This window comes from Carassius gibelio, chromosome B18 (genome assembly GCF_023724105.1).
Source record: "Carassius gibelio isolate Cgi1373 ecotype wild population from Czech Republic chromosome B18, carGib1.2-hapl.c, whole genome shotgun sequence".
NCBI classification, from domain to species: domain Eukaryota; kingdom Metazoa; phylum Chordata; class Actinopteri; order Cypriniformes; family Cyprinidae; genus Carassius; species Carassius gibelio.
The window spans coordinates 6,547,027-6,556,649 of record NC_068413.1 but is presented as its reverse complement, the minus strand read 5'-3'; the positions used below and the strand labels follow the sequence as shown (position 1 = coordinate 6,556,649).

General features: G+C 34.6%; 1 long non-coding RNA gene across 1 annotated transcript; it reads right to left on the bottom strand.

The window, feature by feature from the left end:
* Positions 1 to 203: 203 nt before the first annotated feature.
* Positions 204 to 8,718, bottom strand: LOC127977582 (uncharacterized). Its single transcript, XR_008158258.1, has 3 exons — positions 8,632 to 8,718; positions 691 to 779; positions 204 to 257 (listed from the first exon to the last, which is right to left on the bottom strand). It is a non-coding gene; the product is annotated as an uncharacterized LOC127977582 (long non-coding RNA).
* Between the last annotated feature and the right edge of the window lie 905 nt (positions 8,719 to 9,623).

Sequence of the window (9,623 nt, the reverse complement as noted above, 5' to 3'; positions counted from 1 at the left end):
AAAAGTGTCTTCAAACATTCTTTTTTTTTCACTTAAGACTAAACAATCCCAAAAACTTTAAAAGATGATTATATTTTCTGTGTTGTCAGTTAAGTATGATTATACCCTTACAAAATGTAAAAAAAAAATAAACAGGAAAAAAATTTTCGAAGCAGAGTTTTATACCATCATGCACAATCGCTTTTTTCTCACCGACATCTTGACCTTCATCCACATGACTTTGAATTCACATGCTGTTTTTAGTTCTCCCACTGATTCTGAAATGATAGGAACCATTATCAACTGACATTCTAAGACTTCAGTCTCAATATAGTATGAGAAAACTTTGTCATTCATACAGTATATGTTATTCATGTAAATGTAAGCAAAGATCAATGTCAATAAAAGCACAAAGAAAGGCACAAGAATAACAGCTCTAAAACAAAATGCTAATCATGCATAAAAATGTATTTATAAAATAAAATTGCGGGAACTGTTCTGACTTTTTTCTGTATGTTTGATCCTATGGCTTTTGGTCAATTCCACATACTGCAATTAAGGTTACTGATGTACCACAGGGATTTGTAACTGCGATTCATAACATCCTAGGAATGACGTAATCAATGTTCCCTCTGAGCATAACTAAAATTACACTACATAGAGAAGTGGGTCTATGTAATGATTATAACCCTCACTTTTCTCTCTACCTACCTCCGCCTCATTACAATTAATCCAGAGCAGTTCAGCATATGCGACACGGGAGAACAGCTGGGCTGGAGAAACCATGCAGTTTAACACTTCTGAAAGGAAATGAGGGTGGCATGCTACTCAAAATGGAACAGGTTAGAACATAACACACATTGCAGAAGAAGAAACCTTTGAAAGAGCATGACTGTCTGTCTGCTGTCTAGCAAAGTCACATTTGCTCAGCAGGAGTCGAGTTATCCGTGAGCGTCTACAGCGTGTTGACGGGATGTCTCCGTTCGTTTCTAAATCAATTCAGTGGGTAGACATTATTAAGATAACAGAAAACAAACTATTTATCTGCATGGCTGTGCATGAGGGTTATCTTACAGTATTTGCTTTTCTCTCTCTCTGACAGCCCCAGAGTTCATCATCTAATAATGTATTCCTGTTGGAAGTGCAGTACATCTCTCAAGCATATCAACAAGTCAAGGACAGTGCTGTGATGAGCTTTCTACTAGATCTCTATTCGAAATAGTTCAGCATCTCTTTAGTGAATACAAATGTTTCAACACCATAGGTTCCGGCCTTTATGAGAACAGCTGCTCTAGATACAACAGAGAAGAGAAGACGGGGAAAGGACAATTGGAAAAATATGTACTGTATATAGTGGTCTTTATAGTGCTAGGGCGAGTGGGCCACCTGTTCAGCTCTTATATTGATGAAGGTATTTTCCCCTTAAATAACTTTAAATACCATTGTAGTTTAGCCACAGTTAATTTCATTTGATCAAAAGAATAGCTTGCGTAGTTTGTAGCTTTTGCTACCTATAATAGTTTTTTTAAATTCAGCATTTGGACACTTAAGCCAGATAAAATAAATAATTAAATTGCTATTTTAAAAAAAAACATCAAGCAAGAGGTATAGGCAAATAGAATTACTAGACCTTTTCTCAGAGCTAACAGAAACCTGCTATTAATTCTAATTTGGTTTTCATATTAACTGTGTACACATTCAATTAACATACAATAATCAGAAAATGTCCTTGGTTTAAATCAACAGTTATGTTGTATACTTTACGGTTCAACTACTTTGGGGTCATTAAAATGCATTTAAATTATTTATTTATTTATTTAAATGATCAAACATGCTGTTATTTAAGTTTCACATTTCCACAAAAAAAATTAATAAATCATAATAATAATAATAATTTAACAGCACATCTGTTGTTAATATGGATAATTTGAATGTTTCTTGAGCAGCAAATCAGTGTATTACAACAGTTTCCGAAGGATCATGTGACACTAAAGACTGGAGTAAAGGCTCCTGAAAATTCAGCTTTATCATAACAGGAATAAATTACATCTTATATTAAAATAGAAAACAGATATTTTAAACAATAATAATTCACCATATAACTGGATTTACTTTGATCAAGTAGACAGCCTTCTGCGAGCATTAGAGATGACCTATGTCAAAAATATTTTTTAAATCCTTCCAAACATACTTGAAATATCCTGCTTGAAAACAAATGCTGTTTTGTCATCTAAAGCAATGAGCAGATGATTTCTGTATCACTATGAAGGTCATTCCAACAGAAACACTGACAGGGTGATTTCACTGTATAAAAACTGGGTCTCTCTCATGAACTGCTGTTCTACTGAAGATAACACCTTAAACTAGCATAATACCAGTTTTCCAGTCTTCGCTGGTTTGCCAACCTGATCAGCTTTGCTGGTTTTACAGAATTTGCTAGTTTAATATTTTCTTTTTCTTTTTTTTTTTTAATGCAATGTGAAGCAAAGCAACCATAAAAATCAAAACCTGCTCTCAGATGAACTATGCTCCAAGGAAATAATTTAACATCTCAATTTTAAAATATCCCACCATATACTCAGGATCACAGGGTGTCATAAAGGAGAAAGGATGTGTGTATGAGGAATGAAAGTGAAAGGTTTTTAGATCCAAGGTATCCAACCTTTACAACAAGCACTGTTCAACCAAAATCCAAAGTTGCTTCTGTAAAGAGTTTCAAGAGTGGGAACGGAAGAGAAAACTACAAGCCACAAATACACACCACAAAAGAGACAGAAGTGCACAAATGCTCACAAAAACAGCGAGAGACATGTTTGCCAGGCACAAGCCAGTGAATAAAAACAGGAAGTCAAAAGATGGTGACACAAATAGACAGAGAGCCTGCCGTACCTGCTGTCATATGTAGGAGGGAGCTGAGTCAGTCAACAGTAGTTGACACATCCAGCTCCAGCACTTACACAGCATGTTTGAAAAGAGCAGCGCACTGCGGTCAAATGCCTGTGACAGTCAAAAATCCCCTCTTCACGTAAGTTCTCGTCACACTTGGTGGTGAGATCTACCTTTTTACGCCAAGATCCTGACTATCTTAACTGTGATTCGTTTATTTGCTTTCTCGCATGGTGCATTGCTGGTGTCTTCTTCTGTTAGATTTGGCTTGTGTGTTGCGGGAGCGAGATAAAGGAGTGTTTGCTGTTTTGATAAATTGCGAGGAACTGAGAGGTGCATCATGTGTCTTCGGGGCCTTTCAGCCTGAAGCATATGGAAATCGAGTTTTAGTTACTGCGTTTATTTTAGGAACACAAGCAGACTTCAGAATGCTGGAGGAGCGGAGATGTAAACTAAGGAGGAGTTAGCTATCAGCTTTATAATAAACATGCTTTGCATACTCTTTGAAAAGCAATTAAATTCATGTTTTCCCATCTCCGTAAACTAATCTCCCTTTAGAGTCAAGCGCTCAGTATGGGCAATCAGAAAGCTGAGGGAAAGAATTTCGGGCGATTCAAATTGTGCTGCATTCTTCTGATAGCACACTCTGCAGGAAATGACAGATTAAATGAATATTTAAATTAGAAGGTGCAACATTTCATCATAATCTAATCTCCAGATAATCACCTGGAGAGATCAGAGAAAGGCTTCTGCTGCTGTCTCTTCTCAGTTCACTGTTCCATCAGGCAAATACATTTCTGAGACTGAGCAAACAAGATGAAACAAGCAGGCAAAAAATACATACAAAAGTACAGTGGGGAGCAAAAGTCTGAGACTGCTAGTGAAAGTGATAATCCCTCCATTACAAATTAGATGGAAAGTTTGAACTGAAATATTAACATGAAATTCAGAATATCTTAATATTTGGTTCATAAGAATCAAGTTGCATGAACTAAAAACCTGAAGATGATCGTGTCATCCATCATTCAATTGATCACCAGAATCCTATGCAGTGAATGGATGCCATCAAAATTAGAACCCAAACAGCTGATAAAAAAAAAAATTAAAAAAATCACAATGGTCCAAAAGTAATCCACGCGACTCCAGTCCATCAGTTAATGTCTTGACCAGTAAATGTCTTACAAAGACATACATAACTGTTTGGTTTTTTAACAACTGCTTGTTTTTCGCAGCAGCTTGATCTTTGCATATTTTTCTCCTGATGCAGACGAGATGACCATCTTATTGCAGGAAGAAATATTATGTATGGGGCCTCACATGTCTAGCTGGAAGCAATAGTTTAAAGATACAAATATATTGATGGATTTGTTTGTTAGTAACACAGAGACACATAAAAGTCATATGGATAACTTTGGGATTATTTTGATTTTTTTTATTCCCATTCACTAAAGAGGATCCACTTGTGAGCATGTCATGTAATGTTAAATTTTTCCAAATCTGTTCTGATGAGAAAAACTCATCTACATCTTGGATAAACGATGAGTACATTTATTAAAAATAAAAAATAAAAATAAAAACATTTGGGGTGACCTATTTAAGAAACTGATATGCAACTTCTAACAGTGCATATGTGTTGGGGTGAACCGTTTACTGGATACAGTGGATACTGATATGTAACTTCTAAAAGTGCATATGCATGCAAATGTATTGTTCCACACAGCATAATTGAAATGGGTCTGTGCACTGTATAAAAATAGATATAAAATAAAATAAAAACTGCCTCAAATATGTTATTGTTCTCAACAATCTAAATGTTCTTCTAAAAAACACAATCACTTATGATGGATTTATTGAAACATCTGCTGACTGTTTTTGCAGGAACTGGATACCAATTAGCACTTTTGTTGCAATTTCCTCAGAGAAGAGCTTTTTTAAAGACTAAACAAAAACAAAACAAAAAAAAAGCATCACCAAACTCCAAAATGTGTCACAAGCAAATTTGAATATTTTTTTTTTTCTAGAGAGTGTGCTTATCAAGGCCAGGTGAAAAAGGCTCTGTTTTTTCCATTCGCAACCTTATTGATCTTTGTCTATATGGGGATCTGCATTATTCTAAACATAAACCAGATCATACAGTTGCAGCTTTAAGGTAGGTTATGAACAAAGGAGCTGCTTTCCTTTTCTGTAGCGTAGGGAAGGACAAAGGCATAAAAAAACAGCAAATGATCCTGATAGTGGCATAATGGTACATTAAGGTTTAGAATTACACCGCGTTAACAGAAGCTCCACAACCGCAGCATCATGGAGTCAATTCATTAGGAGTTGAGATAGAAATGCACTTTCCGTCAACGACAATCTAATGATTCTCAATTAATAAAACACCAATCCTTTGTGCTATGGAAGATGAGATAAGTGCAATTTATCGTTTGGTACAGAGGTTACACTTGCCTTGCAATTCACTGTACACAGCAGGACATCATTCAAGTGTGACCTTAAATTGAAACACTGGCAACACTGCAGCTTTAGATATATGTATCTTCTGTTGTATTTTTGATTATTTACCTAAGTATTAAAGTTTGGCGCATAACTCACCCTGAAGCAGATGCACTACAGAAATAACAGTCACTGCAAATCATATAGTTTGTTGAGGAGAGGTGTGCTATTATATTCCCGAGCAACTTTGACTCATAGTTTTCACCTGGGAGTTGAAGGGGAAAAAAATCCTTTAGACTTCATATCGGAAGGATTAAAAAAAAATGTAATAACCGGAATACCAAATTGAACCAATAAGAAACTACCTAGAAACCACTTTTACATTTTCTTTAAGAAAAAGAAAATTAAGAAGGTATGGTGCAGCGCTATTATTAAAACAAAACAAAAAAAAATCAAAAAAAAAAAAAGTAATACAACATCTAGACTCCAAAACTAAACAAATACTGTACTTATCAAAAAATAGTAGCAGAAAATGACTCAAAATAAAATATACAATTATTATTTTTTTTGTTGTTCTTTTTATTTTATTTTTTTTTTTTTCAAAACCATAGTTATTCTGATATGTAAAACGTGTTTGTTTAAAAAAAAAAAGAAAAGAAACATCTACAAAGTCCAAAACTTTTAATAGATTGAAGTCATCAGCCTTCCGGCCGCCAAGGTTATTTTTGGTAGCTGCCATTAATGAGGAATATGAATTCATTGTAGCTTATCTTCCTTGTTTGTTTTCTAATAGAACTGAGTGTTCGCATATGCTGAATATATCTGCTCTATTTATGAGTGTATGAGATTGCTTGTTAACAGGTAAATTATGATGAATGGGCAACAGGAATTATATAAATGAGTTCTCTGAATGTATCGTGAAGTAGCAGCAGAGTAATCCTGCAACAGCGATCAATTACTATTGACTGATCTTGCAGACGGTTAACAAAGACAAGGGCCTGTGAGAAGAATAGGCAACAGCATAGAAAAGAATAAATTAACCCAAATGTCAATCTCATTCACCACCTACAGCTGAGATTGAGCTATAAATCACAATGGTTTTGGGATTTGATGGCGCTGCCAAATATTACACTACATTTGCATCTGATTGGTATTAGAGAAAGTTTATTTATTTATTTTTTTATAAATAAGTCTCTCATTGTTAGAGTATGCACACTGAATTTTGTGTCTATTTTCTGCACTGTAAATACAAACTGAAACATACATTTTCAAATAGTGTGTTTATGAATATGCAACAACTTTTTTACTATATGAGCCGGATATGTCACCTTTCATTTTCTCAATGTTAAGAATTGGTGAAAAGGTGTTAAATTATCACTTCGTATACCTGTACTTCATAAATCTTTGAGCAACTTGGAAAATAACCATTTCACATTCATTTTTACAAAATACAATAATTTGTATATACAAAACAGATCATAATCTCACTGCTGCTCAAACTAATTGCATGAATTAACTTATTTGGATGAACTTTACTTTATGAAGTCACGCTCTTTAAAGATTCCAAAAGGGGGGTTTTGTATTTGAAAGTGAAAAAAAAGAAGAAGAAATGTTGCAATAATGTAAAATGTTCTTCATGAAACCATCAATGCCAATAAATAACCTTTACTTCAAAGAGTGAAGAAGGTTGTGTGATGACATGATCACTTCATCTACAGACAGTTTTATTTAAAACAGCCCAAACCGCAAAAGCATGATCCTTTTACTGAGTGCTCATGTGATGAGAACTGGGCTTTGTCAGACAGAAAGTGTTTTTAGGGGGCTAGACAGCATGTGGGCAGGACGACTCATAGAGGACACTGGCAACACTATCTGAGCACTGTGGGTGGGTGCGTCGAGCAGGCCGCAATAATGATGATCTAATCATGTGTGTGAATGTGTGTGTGCGTGCTGCTCTAATCAGAATAAACCCACTCATGACTTATCACCATTCACTGCTTGGCAAATCTGCAGAATACCGACAGCTCTATGCATAAATGTTACTGAAAAAAAATAAAAAAATAAAGAAGCCAAAGGCTGAAATCAATAAAAAGAATATGTAGGCTGAAAATTTCAGGGATCTGAGGATCATCATCAAATCTCATTAAAGTAGATCTTGTCCAAATCCCCAATCAACAATCACTAAATCTAACCTATACAAACTCAATGTTTTCCACAGAGTCAAAAAGCTGGCAAGGGTCATGAAAGACACTCATTCTGCCAGCATTCATGACAACATTTTAAACCTGCAAACAGCAAAATTGCAGTTCTTCAGGTAATAAAGACTCATAAAGAGCTTAAGAAGCATGCATTCAAAACCAGCAAACAGCATTTGCTATAGCAATGATTACTGTACTTCAGGGTGTCTCACTGGCAATATTCAATGCTGTGCTTGAGTCTGTGTTTCAAAGGGAGGCTTTCAGTGAGAATATTGCACTAAAATAACATGAAGTGCAACATTTCCTTGCAGGTATTTTTGTACTGTAACCCAACTCTACTCAGTTCCGCGTTAAGCTCCAAACCTCAATGTGTCCAGTAAGCTCTATTAAAAATGACAAAAAGCTGAATATACTTAAAAGTATCATATCATACACTGTTCAGACTTTTCACAGAGATCCACTTTCAGTGGTAGTCAAGTTTCATGCAACAAAAAGAGACATTTCCATCATTCTATTCAGAGCCAGAAACCTGCACAACGAAGTAAACCTTATCATATTTTAAAATAACAAATGAGGGGGAAAATACATGAGAAGTAATTTAGCATCAAATGGCAAAATTGTATGAGTTTTCATCTAATTCAAGGTTTACAATATCATACAATTTCACATCTCTAACAAACCATTACAAGTTGTCATGAAAGTTTGATGACAATATAAGTATATTTCCAATTCAGTCCATAAAACTTCAGAGTGATTCAAGAATTAAGTTTCCAAACACCAAACAGCCATTGCTGAATTCTAAAAGTCACATGGACATATGTCAATGCTATTGGGCTTATAAAAATCCAACCATTTCAAAGCAAGTCATTCACATTTGTCACAACAGAAGGAAATTTTCAGCTCTAACTCCTGTTACTTTTACAAAACCACTTGAAAATATGCATTGAAACAGAATAAACACACATAGTTAACAAGACATGGATGGAACAGTATGCTTAAGTATCTCAACAATTACAGAACACAGACACATGCACCTGCCCTTCCGCTTCCTTTAAATTTGCTGAATATCAAATATTATCGCAAAATATCAGCATATAAATGAAGATAAGCATCTAATAAATCCAATAATACTTACAGACAACGTGTTTTTATGAAAGATGACAAAGGATGCTGCTGTTTAATTAGTAGTAGGATAGTAGTGTGATAATTTTTTAGAACTTTGAGCCAAATCAAATATGGTTGCCACAAAGGCCAAAGGTCACTTAAGTACATGAAGAGGAATAGCACCACTAGGTGGCTTCTAAACCACTAATCCTGAATTTGATTCAATACCCAGATATTACATCAAACAGCTCCAACTTGTTTTTTTAAATGAGAAAGTAAATCACTAAAATTATCATTTAAATTATATAAATCAATAATTAATTATTTTCACTCAAAGGTAAAAAAAAACACATGCATTAAAAAAAACACCTGAAAACAAAAAAGTTGCATCAAAATACTATAAAGTTTGATTGGAGGTACTGTACAACCTTTAACATATGAGAATTCATTTATTTACCAGTATTTTTTTTTTAAATATATATATTTATTTATTTATTATTATGATTGAGAATATCTTATTCGTAATGCATTGCTTTTATTAAACAGTACTGAACAATCTTTTTTTATCACAAGAGATTAATGGAAATGTTTCATGATACATCCCCAATCCACTGATAGCATTTGTTATTTTCTTTAACTTTCCACTTAAAGCCTAATGTGTACAACTGAAAAAATCACTTGATAACTTACACTTCGAACAGTATATGTTCTTTTAACAGTGCAATTAACCTGGTTGCACAGGGTTACAACATTCTAATGATTCAGCATGAACCTCCATGAGTAAGACTGATAAGCTGCCCTTATCTTTGAGAGTGTGGTGCATTGGATAAATAAAGGAACCCAAAGCCATGTTCAATAAGACGATCAATTAAGCCCCAGGATAATGATGTGCAGAACAAATAAACACAATGATTCCCTTCAGCAAGTGAGATGAGAACCCCCATGAACCTCTCTGAGTTCTGCTCTAGTGAGGGCAATTAAATTGCATGCTGTCATTAAATAGATAACAGGAAATGCCTGCAA